The sequence below is a fragment of the Chroicocephalus ridibundus genome, chromosome Z (genome assembly GCF_963924245.1).
Source record: "Chroicocephalus ridibundus chromosome Z, bChrRid1.1, whole genome shotgun sequence".
In the NCBI taxonomy this organism is placed as follows: domain Eukaryota; kingdom Metazoa; phylum Chordata; class Aves; order Charadriiformes; family Laridae; genus Chroicocephalus; species Chroicocephalus ridibundus.
Genome location: NC_086316.1, coordinates 72,998,790 through 73,012,419, shown reverse-complemented (window position 1 = coordinate 73,012,419; position 13,630 = coordinate 72,998,790).

Below are 13,630 nucleotides of genomic sequence, written 5' to 3'. Positions count from 1 at the left end.
AAATAATTGGAAGTTACTTTATTTCCACCAAATGCCTCCGTAAGGCCTCAAGCTCCTGGCAAATTTCCAGCTATAAAGCTTTTGTGGCTGTTTCCCCTCCCTGTACTCCTTTTAATGCTCCTTCCTTCCCAGTCTCCAGACTTAGAAGAAAAACAGAAGAAACAGAGTGCATTCCATACAGCTCTGAAAGCAGGGCAATTCCCTAACAAATTGATTTCTTGGGTACAATCTACCTTTATTCTGTGTCTTCAGAGAGAAAGCCCTTCAGGGCACAATCTGTCTCTCTTCTGTGCTTAAAGGACACAAAAGGCCCAACCCTCGCTGGGAACCTGGATGCTATCTGGATTCTAAGAGGTGATTTGATCTCCCTCTGTTATCAGGCTATCCCTACAAGACATGGGGCCCAGACTGCTGAGGCTTTTCTACATCTGTCATCAGACATGAAATCCATACACAAACAAATGTACATCTCTTCTTTTAAAAATACTCTTTGACCTTATTCTCCCTGTATGCCAGCCCGAGCACAATGAGTCCATCCCTTACAGTCACTGAATCTGTGCTCACTATGCACCACACACAGACCCCTGTAGTTGCATGCAGCCTAATACCAGCTGACCTCGTAACCAGAAACAAAACCTCCCAATACACGCATTCAAATACGGATTTTTGAGCATGCAAAAATTGTAGATACAATAGTCATAGTGTATGGTAGCCATAGTACATGGAACACAAATCCCTGCCAGCGTTTTGATTCCACTGTCCATGTGGAGTTATGAAATCACCATGCAAATACAAAAGGTGTTTTCTAAACTGCTCATCATGCTAGGCCCAAACTGAACTCATGCAGAGACTGAACTACCTCTTGTCCATGAAGAAAATATTGCTTTTGATCGCAGGGTTGAGGTTTTTGGCATGGTACCAGGGAGCTCCCAGTGTGGCTGCCTGTATCACACAGAACTGTACATGGCTAGAGGGCAAACACAAGATTCCCACTGTGACAACATATCAACCTTTGTAAACAAAAATATGGAATGAAAAATAAGAAGCAGCAAGGCTATCATGCCAGCAGTACATGCCGTATTTATTATTCTAGTGCATATGCTCTGAATAAAAAGATCTTTGTAGGGGTTCCGCTGCCATTCTCCTTCAAAATTAGGCGTTTCTAAATGCACAACAGCTGATGAGAACACTTTGCAACTTGAAAAAGATCATATATGGAGAAAAGTAGTTTAAGAAGTCCATGGGACCCGATGGGATACACACATGGGTACTGAGGGAACTGGCGGATGAGGTTGCTGAACTGCTCTCTATTATATTCCAAAAGTCATGGCAGTCTGGTGAGGTCCCCACTGACTGGAAAAAGGGGAAACATAATCCCCATTTTCAAAAAGGGAAAGAAGGAGGAACCAGGGAACTATAGGCCAGTCAGTCTCACCTCCGTGCCTGGTGAGATTATGGAGCAGATCCTCCTGGAGGCACTGCTGAGGCAGAAGAATAACAAAGAGGTGACTGCGTACAACCAACATGGCTTCACCAAGGGCAAATCGTGCCTGACAAACCTGGTGGCCTTCTATGAGAAGGTCACAACATCTATAGACAAGGGGAGAGCAACTGACATCATTTACCTGGACCTGAGCAAAGCCTTTGACGCTGTCCCGCATGACATCCTAGTCTCCAGGCTGATAAAATATGGCTTTGACAGATGGACAATTCAGTGGATAAAGAATTGGCTTGACGGCCGCACCCACAGAGTGGCTGTCAATGGGCCCATGTCCAAGTGGAGGCCAGTGACAAGTGGAGTCCCTCAGGGATCAGTACTGGGACCGGTCTTGTTTAACATCTTTGTCAGCGACATGGACAGTGGCATAGAGTGCACCCTCAGCAAGTTTGTCAACGACACCAAGCTGTGTGGGGCGGCTGACGCGCTGGAGGGAAGTGATGCCATCCAGAGGGACCTTGACAGGCTGGAGAGGTGGGCCCACACCAACCTCATGAAGTTCAACAAGACCAAGTGCAAGGTCCTCCATCTGGGTCAGGGCAATCCCAAGCACCGATACAGGCTGGGCAGTGACTGGCTTGAGAGCAGCCCTGAAGAAAAGGACTTGGGTGTGCTGGTGGATGAGAGGCTCAACATGAGCCGTCAGTGTGCACCTGCAGCCCGGAAAGCCAATCGTATCCTGGGCTGCATCAGCAGAAGCATGGCCAGCAGATCGAGGGAGGTGATTCTCCCCCTCTACTCCACTCTCGTGAGACCCCACCTGGAGTACTGCGTCCAGTTCTGGAGCCCCTACTACAAGAGAGATATGGACGTGGTGGAACGTGTCCAGAGAAGGGCCATGAGGATGATCAGAGGGCTGGAGCACCTCTCCTGTAAAGACAAACTGAGAGTTGGGGTTGTTCAGTCTGGAGAAAAGAAGGCTCCGAGGAGACCTTATAGTGGCCTACCAGTATCTTAAGGGGGCCTACAAGAAAGCTGGTGAGGGACTTTTTAGGATGTCAGGTAATGGATGTCAGATGTCAGGATGTCAGAGGGAATGGATTAAAACTAGAGATGGGACGATTCAGACTGGACGTTAGGAAGAAGTTCTTCACCATGAGGGTGGTGAGGCACTGGAACAGGTTGCCCAGAGAGGTGGTGGAAACCCCATCCCTGGAATTTTTAAGGCCAGGCTGGATGGGGCTCTGAGCAACCTGATCTAGTGGGAGGTGTCCCTGCCCATGGCAGTGGGGGTTGGAACTGGATGATCTTTAAGGTCCCTTCCAACCCTAACAATTCTATGATTCTATAAGAATGTCTATGTTTTTCCTACAGCCTTTTCAGTTTTTATTTTCTCACTATAGTATACCTCAAATCATTGTCAGCAAATTCTATCCAAAGGGTACCCTTGCAATGCAGCGTTTGAGGGCAACAGCTCTCACAGCTCTTCAGTCACCAGTGTCCTGCTGTTGAGCAGGTTACGGAGAAGGTGCATACTGTAGGAATAGAATTTCACATAAACCATCCGTGACAAAAGAAATATTAACCCTTTGAATTGTCTCTTTTCACAGTAATAATTTAATTAGAACTTTAATTTGAAACAGATCTGAGGAAAAAAAATAGTTTTCTAAAGTTGTTTTGATTGTTCCATTTTTGAATTTTCATAGAAGACATCATAATGATGATAATTGGATAAATGTTTCAATCCAGTTTCCCTCTTTCAATTTGCTTACATCTAAGTTCTATATGAAATTTCTTCACAGTAGCCCTGGGAAGGAATTCATAGGTCTTACCGCAACCTAAGTGAAATGTCATTTTTTTTCTCTGAGTTTGCCCAGAGCCTGCACATTTTTCTGAAAGTAAAACAGCAAATTTCTATACTTCATCGGAATTACAACTCTCACATTCTCATGTGCTCGAAGACTCTACTTTTTACTTTTCATTCACAAAGAATCTAGAGGCACCACTGGAACGAGAGCTGTGCCAGGGGTAACGCAGCTTCAGGATCAAAGTGCAGATTTATCAGGAAAACAATGAAGACTAGGAAAACAAAACCACTTTAATGATACAAAGTCATTGTATGTTCATACCAAGAAGATTTCACTCATTACCACATCTGTGAACAAAAGGGAGAGGCAGGCATAAAGAGGAAACAGAGAATTACGTTAATGAGGTTGCAAAAAGGTAGCTGAGAGATTCTTCCCTCAAGTTTCACATGTGTGTAATATAATCAGTGATGGATTAACATGTTGGAAGTGAGAGGCTAGGAAGCTCTTCTAAACCCAGAGGAACATCTGTTTTAAAAACAGTGCTGCAGCTATTTGGAACAGTCTTCCCCAAAATTTTCTGAGGGTACCTATGGCAAAAACATTGCAGTATTAAACTTTTCTAATAACTTCCCTGTTTTAATCTCAGTAGAATTGGCAATGAGAAAATACAAGAGTACTTACAGGGAGAAGGAAGTTAATGTTTTCCTGTCTGCAAGAGTCTTGTTCAAATATGCTATAGAATACTATACTGATGGCCCCAAAATACTGTAAAAGCATTTTCCAGATGACACGATCAAGTCAGTTTAACAGAATAAGCTATACTGGCAGCAAAACTAGAGAAATAGTATGTAAAGGTGGTCCTAATGCATTTATTCTTTGAGGATTCCTTTTAAGACTTTTCTGTCCCAAATCCATCAGTCCAGAACTTTTCTATTTGCGTATTTGCTGACCAGTTGTGCAGTTTGCATGTACTGACTTCCCCGTGTATGAGTACAGAAAAAAGCCGGGGAATTATCTTACGTATACTGTTAGAAAAGGAGAAAGCATTACTGGTAAGAGGGAGGCTCTTTTTGCTTGTTTGTTTAGGAAAGGCCAGGCTGTTTGTGATCCAAGTCAGGAAGAGAAGGATATTATGAGGATAGCAAGGTAGGCACGATGTAAACTACTCGGGTCTGCCTGCTTTCATTAATTCCAAGTAAAACTGTGTCTACTCTCTCTGCCCTGTGATAGAACTAACATTTCTGTGCAGAGACTGAAAGACCTTAAAGATCTTAGCATAAGAAGAACAGATTTTAGATTAACACATGTAGCTTATTTAAATATCCAAGCCAAGGTGCAGAGTCACAACATTTGTACTCACTCTATGGCAGCATCCAGATTTCACTGAGTATTTCTCTCGCTCAAGAGCTATTTGATCTGTTGATAATGGCAAAGAGGGGCAAGTAAAGATATAAAGCCCTCAGCATTTATCCCGTTTCAGAAGCAGAAGCAGATTGTTGACTAGAAAGATGATAGCCAGGTACCCCTTTATTTTCAAAAATGTGCACAAGATCCTGTTTCACTAAGTATTAAGCATATGAGCTAATAGGTAATTTCCAAGTTCAGGAAAGTATACATTTCTAGCGACAACCATTTTCCAAAGAAGCTCTGACTCTCAGCTGCCTAATAGGATTGTGCTCATCACTGCTGGTTGTGTTTTGTCTCTCTCTCTGCTCTTGGCAAACACATGCATCAACAACTACAGCCTGTCAATCCTGCAGCCTCGTGTGTATAACGCGCCAGCCCGTTCAACACAGCCTCTCATGGGAATCTTCCACCTCAGCTATCGCTTTGGGCTGCAGTTCCTGTTCGTTCATAAAGGAGAATATGACTATTCCTTCATTACCATCTTTTTCAAAAACAAAACCTATGACATTAAAATTTTCTATTATTATCATAGCAAACACAGACATTATCTTATCTATGACCAAAAAAAAATCAGCACTTGTCATTTATGAGCATTGTAATTTCAAACCAAATGATAAAAACCTGTACTACCTAGGGATATTAAATAAGAAATTAATAGACTTATACATATAATCAACTGTTTACAGCTTTCTGAAAGATATATTGAATTTGCTTTACGCACGACACCAAAGCTGCTTTTAAAATGAAGTTCATTCGAAAGGCATTTCAAAAATTACATGAATGACATTTGAGAACTGTTAAGGCTAAGTCTTTGACATGAAAGCATTTAGTATTGTAGTCAAGGACTGACATACAAATAAACAATGAATAAATAATGGAAAACCAGTGCTGTGAATGTCAGTAACCACAACATATGCTTCAACATGCTCCTTTGCTTCCCTGGAAATATTTGCATATCCCATATCAGTTAATTTCATATGATGGGTGAGACCACCAAAGAGCACAGCTCTTCCAAAGGGTCATCTTCCCTCAACTCTGCCCACCTTCCAGCTCCTGGCTGCACTCTCCTGTCTTTTATTCTTACCTGGCTCTGATGCTTGTTGGACCCTTACGTGATTTTGTTCATGTTACAAAGCAGCAAGGAGTTTTGAAATAGGAAAGTTCCTAAACAATTTTTAGATGACTTTGTAGCCCAGGTTATATTCCGGTAATCTTACTTGTTGGTCAAGGATTCATTCAAAAGCCACATATATCTCTTAATACAAAACTGCAAATTTTGCAGGCTCATCAAGGGCAAATACGGATGTCAGAATAGTCTTCTCCTCTGCAGACTGTCCCTAGCAAATTATGTGATCAAATGGCCACCTACAGAATATTCATGAGGGTAATGGCCTTTTTTAAAGATCTTTTCTTAAGAAATATCCAAAGCAATTGATGGGTACCTTAACATGTTATCTCAGATTCAAGAATATCTTCTGAACAAAATACAAATCAGCTACTAAACAGAGGTTTCACAGCACCCTTCACAGTGACACCTTTTCATAACATCTAGCTTTCAACACAGTCAAAGATACTGAATTATACTAAAATCATAAGCTTTTATCTTGAAGGGATCTTAACACTACAGTGTAAAAAGTTGGATTCATCTATACTAGGAAGAATGGACAGTTTCTGCTATTTTTCATTATGCTTAAAAATTACCTAAAAAACATCTAACTCTCAAATTAAATTTAACATGTGGTAGAAGTCAGCAGATAATTTCACCATAATTTCTCTCATTTTACATTTAAAAAGGAAAAGTTCATACCATATAAGGATTGAATAATATACATTCAAATAGTTTAAATAGTTTCAATAGTTAGGCCCCTGGGTGCATGTGTCTTGTGTCTTCTTGTTTAGAAACTTGTCAAAATAGTGTCATATATGGATAACATTGAATTTTCAGATGGAGATGATTATTCATACAGATTTACACCTGTGTGGTTTGTTCATACAACACTTTCCATGTAAAGAACAAAAGTCGCATCATAGATAGAATATAATTGCCATTGATTGAGATTTCATCTTACTATTTGATTTTACTCAGCTTATGCATAAATTTTATACTGGTTTTCTTTTTAGTAGTTACTCTAAAGTCATTTTATTATAGTAGTTACTCTAAAAGGCATTGTTTTATTAAACTTAAAACTGCTGTAACCTGCTGCAGGTTCTAAGGTTCAAATCTGAAAAAACAAAACACCAAGAAACACACAGCTCACTATGATTTAAATAGCACTTCCGCAGTTCTATTTTACAAAATATCAACCAAAAGAAAACCCATTTTCCCATTTGGGCTCCTTTTGTGGCAATAATATTTACTTACATATATTCTGAGACCTAAGACCTACTGAATGTTACTCTGTCTTCAAAAATGTTCTACAATGTCAAAATGTACTTGACTGCTTTATAGAGACAGCTTTACTATAGATAGCTGTGAAGGCTACATGCTGTTTTGCTAAGAGTGAAAGATACCAAAGTGCCATAAATGGCAATTTCATTTTTTAAAATTTAAAAATAACTTAGTGAAATATTATTACTATTGTTTATAATGTCTGTTATTAAAAAAAATAAACAAAACAAGAAAATAAAAAATAATGAAAAAATAACTGAAAATTTACGTTCATTTTGCTACACTCTGCTGTACCATAATCTACAATGGATGGAAACCTGATACCTGGCAGATCTCCAGCCCAGAATACTGGGTTAAATGCCTTTCCAGGATCACCTAAAGATTCCTATTTAATAAATTCCACACTAATACATTAATCCGATAGATAAGCAATGGGCTTGCTTCGTGACTCCTACACTGCGCTGGCACTTTTGAGGCTTTGAGGGGCTTGTACTAAACATCTAAATTTTTACAGTAATGCAGGGCGAGTTCTGCAGTAGGCAGAGAGCTGCACTTTGTGGATCGCTGCTCCCACATCTTACAGAGCAGTGAGTCACTTGTGGAAGATCGGTCTCGTTGTTACAGATGGTTCCTGGAGTTTCTGGTAATGCAAATGAAATATATTAAGGGTTGTGCTTCATATCTATTTAAAGTATAATTTTATAGTACATTGCGAATGTGTGAAAACCAGCCTCCGCTCAAAATGTTCACACAATAAAAATTAAATACACACAACCTCCACAAGCATTCACATCAGCGGACGTAGTGGGAACTGAAATTAGTAGCATTTTGCACTTTTGCACTACATTTAGAGAACCTTCAGGTATCAGAGGAGAAAACAGAGTGAAGCTGTTCATACATCACTAATAAAAAGGGGGAAATAAATACAAAATAAAAAAAAAATTTAATCTGAGGCAAAGCATATTTGGTTTTCATGGTATTCACACAGGTCCATCAAAGTAAAATATTCCTACAATTTAAACAAGATTTCAACTGTTCTAACTGCGTTTTGTGTGCAAAGGGGAATTCTGAGTTTTATTTGTTACTGAACCATTGTAGACTTTAATAGCTTGTGATTATACAAAGTTCACATAACTTGTTTTAAGCTATTTGAATACAGCATGACAAAAGCAGCTTAACGGGATCTTCTCATTTCATTCATCTCTCATATTATTCTCCTATTTTGAGTTACTGAATCATGGGAATTCTCTCTTTAAAAACTTATCAAGAACCCGATAAAAGAATTAAATGCTTTCATATTCCTGGGCTTAGAGGAAGTCAAGAACAGCAAATACTTTTCAAGAAGTATTCAGATCTCAGAAAAAATACTGCTTTATGGATACTTTCCCCAAGACGACACATTCTCATAATGTTGTGTTTTTAATGTTTAGGCTTAAACAAAATTCCTGGCTAATTCTACAAAGAATTTGATAGTGATTTTACAGAATTCATTAATGAATCATCAGGAAATTAATATCAAAGCACAGTTGACTGGGTTCCTATTCAGCACTTGTGAATCACTGCTCATTGAGCAAAGCAATCACTGGACAATGGGGGTTTTGCCTGAGCAAAATGTGAGTCAGGAGACCTGGACTCCCATTGTCTTCACTGGGAGTTTTGCCTGCATATGGAGTGAGCTGGGACTTCTGGTGAATGGGAGCCATTCACAGAGTAGCTAAGTAAAGCACCCAATACATCACCATTTTGAAGTTAACACTAGGTGGTAGACATAACTGGAAGAAATACAGACATTTTTGGAGCCATGTGAAAGACTTGTATAAAGCAGCACTTCAAATGCATTGTCTCTTATTTCCCCCTATTTTGGCCTAAAGGTTTTTGTTTTGAAAGGTATCTGGCTGTTTGCTCCGACATTCCCTTTGGTTTAACAAATTAATTAAAATAATATCCTTTTTGCATCCAGTCTGTAGGCGGAAGAGGCATCCCTGTTTGGAGGGGAAGAGTTGACATCCTTGCAGCTGAAAACAGAAATCTGTTCCACTGTCCATACCCCCATCATTGTTTAATTAGTTAGAGATTTCTAACTAACCAGTTCTCGGCATGCTGCTATATGAGCGCATATCCAGATCTATAGAGACACTCACAGCTAGAGATTTGTGATAGATACAGCCACCTCCATGAACACATGTCAGTATGAGTGAGACCTTCAATCCCATTTCCCAAGTCAGCTGAGAGCTGGTATAAGCAGAACACAGGGAAAGGCTAAAGGTGAAAAAGGAAACTGAATGAAATAAAGAAAAAGAATAAAATAGCAGGACAAGAAAGCCTACAGGGAAAAGAGAACATGAGAGAACAAAGAGAAAGGAGTGTTACAGACTGCACACAGAAGGAGCATAAAATAAGGGATGGTTTGGAATAGGTGACTGAGAGCCAAATAGGGTCAAGATCTGAACTCCCCTCAAAACTTGGATTCACTGATTCAAATGAAAACAAGACCTAACTTTAATCATTTTACTCTGACTCAAAGGAAAGTGGTGTGGGCTAAGGAGTAAAAAGGGAGATAGTCTTAACGGAAGTAAAGGGAGGAGGACAGCAATGAACCTGCAAGAACATGAGGAATAGTTCCTCTACCAAGGAAAAGAGGACAAGGGGGGAAGGTAGCACTCTCTTGGGGTGGAAGTTCAGAAGGGAGCAGAAGGGTGGAGTGAGTGACTGCATGAAGAAGCAAACCTGTTACGTATTATATAGTGAATCTACAAACGAAGGATAGGATACTATACTATGGCTGAAATATTTGATTTACATTCTTCTTTTAACAATTTCTGGGCGGAATGAAAAGACTACTGTTTGTGTTCTTTCTACAGATGCATTTATAATGTATGTCAGAAGAGGTTTCATTGTATACCAAATAAATCTAAATAAAAATAATGTACACTGTATTAATATTTTGTGTTCTTACAGAAAAGACAGTTTTAAAATGTGTACTCAGCACATTTTTGTTTCTTTTTCTTAATTTTTCATTTGCAATTTTCTGAATTTCTTTTGTACTACAGTAGTATTCATATCCTCTCAGATACTAAGTGAAGTATCTAGTCCTTTCAAACAGAACAGATTTCAAATTTTCTTTGAAATATACTTGTTCACTCTGCTATCTAACGCTTAATGTTTCTATAGATCTGAAGGCAGGCATTTGACCGAGTTTAAGAAAAAAACAATGCGTAACAAATGTTAAAGGACTGTTCCTATTTTTAGTAAATTTTAAGTAAATTGCATATTAACAATGAGTTCTGTGGGCCCTGGATCCCAACAGAGAATGGAATTTCAGAATGAAAAACACAGCAAGAAAATAAATGCTGACTACTGCACAGCCACAGTGTCTGGGTGCCAGGGGTACTCTGAAACACAGACATTTTGAAATCTTCCGCGGGGTCTTAAACAGACATCATCCAGAAGAACCTAATGACTTTAAATCGTCTAGGCCCTATGTGAACTGGAAAGACAGAAGCAAAGAAGACTTTCTGCCATTCTGTTTTCCAAACCTGATGCTGCTTTTTCTCTTGCTGAAAATTTGCATGTTTTCTCAGAGCCTGTTTCTTTCTCACAATAAACAATGCAAAGCCATCCTGCCAAAAAAATGTCCAAATGCTAAACAGTTGCTATTATAGTCATTATTATAACAGCAACTTTGAGCTGTGTGCTTTTAAATTATAATTGTTTTTACAAAAGATTTTATGTGTCTTGATTGCAGTAATTATGATTCCATAGTAGTAAATGTGTATTTAAAAAGTCACGTTACCTTACTGATCCAAATGAATGGGTTTCCTTAAATGAACTTCATACAAATGAGTGTTTTTCTTTGTATTTATCTTACTTGCTATGCTAACAACACACTAGGATGTATTAAACAGCTGATAAACCATTGTTTCTTTATAAAAATTACTACAGACAAAGACGTCAAACAAAAAGCAATGTTTTACATGAAATGTGTTTTACACAGATAATACCAGATTCTAATTCAGAAATGCGCATTACTCTTTACTCTTGATTCTTACCTATCTGCCTTTACTTTGTTTAAGGAGACCATGCCAAGAAAATAAAGCGATGGAAAAGGGAAAAGGAATCTGAGCCCATGTTTGTTGTACGGGCCAGCACATGTATTGTGATAAGCCTGTACCCTCTGTAAAGAACATCCAGTATAAAGAGCACCACAAGATCCAAGAAAGGGGCTTCTTCAACAACCAGTCTGGTAGGGAATAAAGGCAGAAAACAGTTCAGCCAGTGGGACACCCACCAACGGTGCTATTATCCCAAAATAGGACCTGTGTGGGATGGTTGCTCTGTTGCTACTGTGACCAGCAGGGATTGGAGGTCACGATTTAGAGTACCCGTGACAGCGCGTACTTCCAGACAGAGCTTCCAGGGGACTCACAGTAGCTCAGTTGATTCACAAGCTACTGACGTTTACAGCTGATCAGAGAAAAGATTTGAAAAAAAAAGAAATCAGGAAGAGGAAACAGAGAGGGACCTGAGAGAAAGAGGGTAGCAGGTTTCTGGCTCCAATGCCACGCTCTTTTGTGACTCACCACAATGCTGTATTAACTTTTCAAATGAACCTGTCTGTCCCTCAGCACCCATTTAAGTGGTTGCCAGTAGCTGTGGGAAAGCCAGTGAAGCTGTACTTACTATACAGCGGCTTGGATCTGAACTGCAGTCGGCTATCAGTGCAATCCCATTAGATTTCTTACAATGACACAATCCCATCCTATCTCCCATCCCTCCTAGACAACCTTGCCTATTCTTCGGTGAGAATTGCTCCATTGTACATACAGATATTCACATTCTTGATAAGACAGTCAGGGGAAAAGGTCATGAGCCACATCCTCTGCTGGTATAACTTTATTTCCCTTCCCCCTTCTTCCAAGAGTGAGTGGGTGATCTGACACCCTGTGTTGAAAGGAAACAAGGTTGTCTATTCAGCTGCAGTCAGACATACAGTAAGCGTTAGGGCCCAGACAGCCGGTGATGCTGAATGGAGATAGTACAGGTTTGTGTTTCTCTGCTGGGAATTTTCACAGAGCTGAAAAGGAATGCCGCGTTTTTATTGTAAAACTTCTGTCTGACAACTGACAGAGCTCGAAAGCATAAAATCACAATTATTCTCATGGCACAAGACCTCAAAATGTAGGGAAAAAAAAGACCAACAGAATTTATTGGCTGTTTTGAGTGAGTGATGTTAAGACTGCAATGGGACACTAAATAGAAATGTAGAAACAGATCACTGAAAATCTGAGACCTGCTGATTAGACTGGACATTAATACTAATCATTCCACCTAATCTCAGGCAAAACACTTTGCTTTTGAAATATCAGTGTGATGGAATAGTGGCATTTTATAATAATAACTTAATCTTTAACATCAACAGAACATTTTACAACATAAGTTTTATTGATAACTGAGCTTGACCAATAACTTGCAATGTATCAAAGGTAAACTCAAGTTCAGCGTAACCAGTAAAGGAAGTTTCCTACTAAAAGTGACCAACAGGAACATTCTTTGATTCATATCATAGAGTCGTCTTAGAAGGGAGAACTGGATTCCTTTAGGAGAAACAAAATGAGATCATATAATCCAAGCACTAATGGGTGTTTGGGCCACAAAGCAAGGTCAGAACTAATCCCAAGTAACACTCCTGCGGCATGTACACTGCAAAAGTCTCGTCCTGAATACTAACTATTGATCTACAGATCTTGTCCTGCAGATCTTCAAATTTGCTAACAGAACATAGCCTATGTCTTTTTTGATCTATGTAGTGCACATGCAAGTATATAAATTACAGCTCACTACCTCTTCCCACTGTCTTCAATAAAGCAATGTATTAACTTTCATTGCGTCAGATCTTAATAAAAAATAAAATATTTTTTTCACAGTTGGCTGACTAAAACTGAGGTATTTGTCAAATCCCACTATGATAAACAGATTTGAAAAGAAACAAACACCAAACCTCAATTTATCATACTCATTTTAGCGTGCTCAAAAAAGCAAGAGCCAACCAAGTATCTCAGGAAAAAAACATACCACAGTCCTGTGGAAATACTCAGGAGCCCAAGCCTGTGTTTTAGCTCTGCCAACCATTTGCTAACTTGTATGGATTAAATTTGACTTCTCAGAGACTCAGTTTCTTCATTGGTACAACAGGGTATAATGGTAATTAACAGTTCTAAGCTGAATTGGAGCTTGCAAGGGAGTCATATACATTCTTATTTTGTCCAACTTAACTGAAGACTGGGGACATACCAACATACCATTTACCATGAATAAACATATTCAGTCACAAGAATTTTATTCCAGTTTTGCCATTGTGGTTTCAACAGTGCTTCACTGAGCTTCTACCTAAAACTCCAAAAGTTCAAAGATTCAGACAGTATTATTTTATAAGGCTGATTTATTAATGTGAGGACTGGGTTTCTTTGAATGTTAAAAAGCTTATTTCAGCTGGGATCCATGCACTTTTCATACTGGATTTATTACTCTCTGGGAAATGAAATGGTTGTACAATTTGTTGCTTCATTTCCACTTGTGCATTTCCTTCAA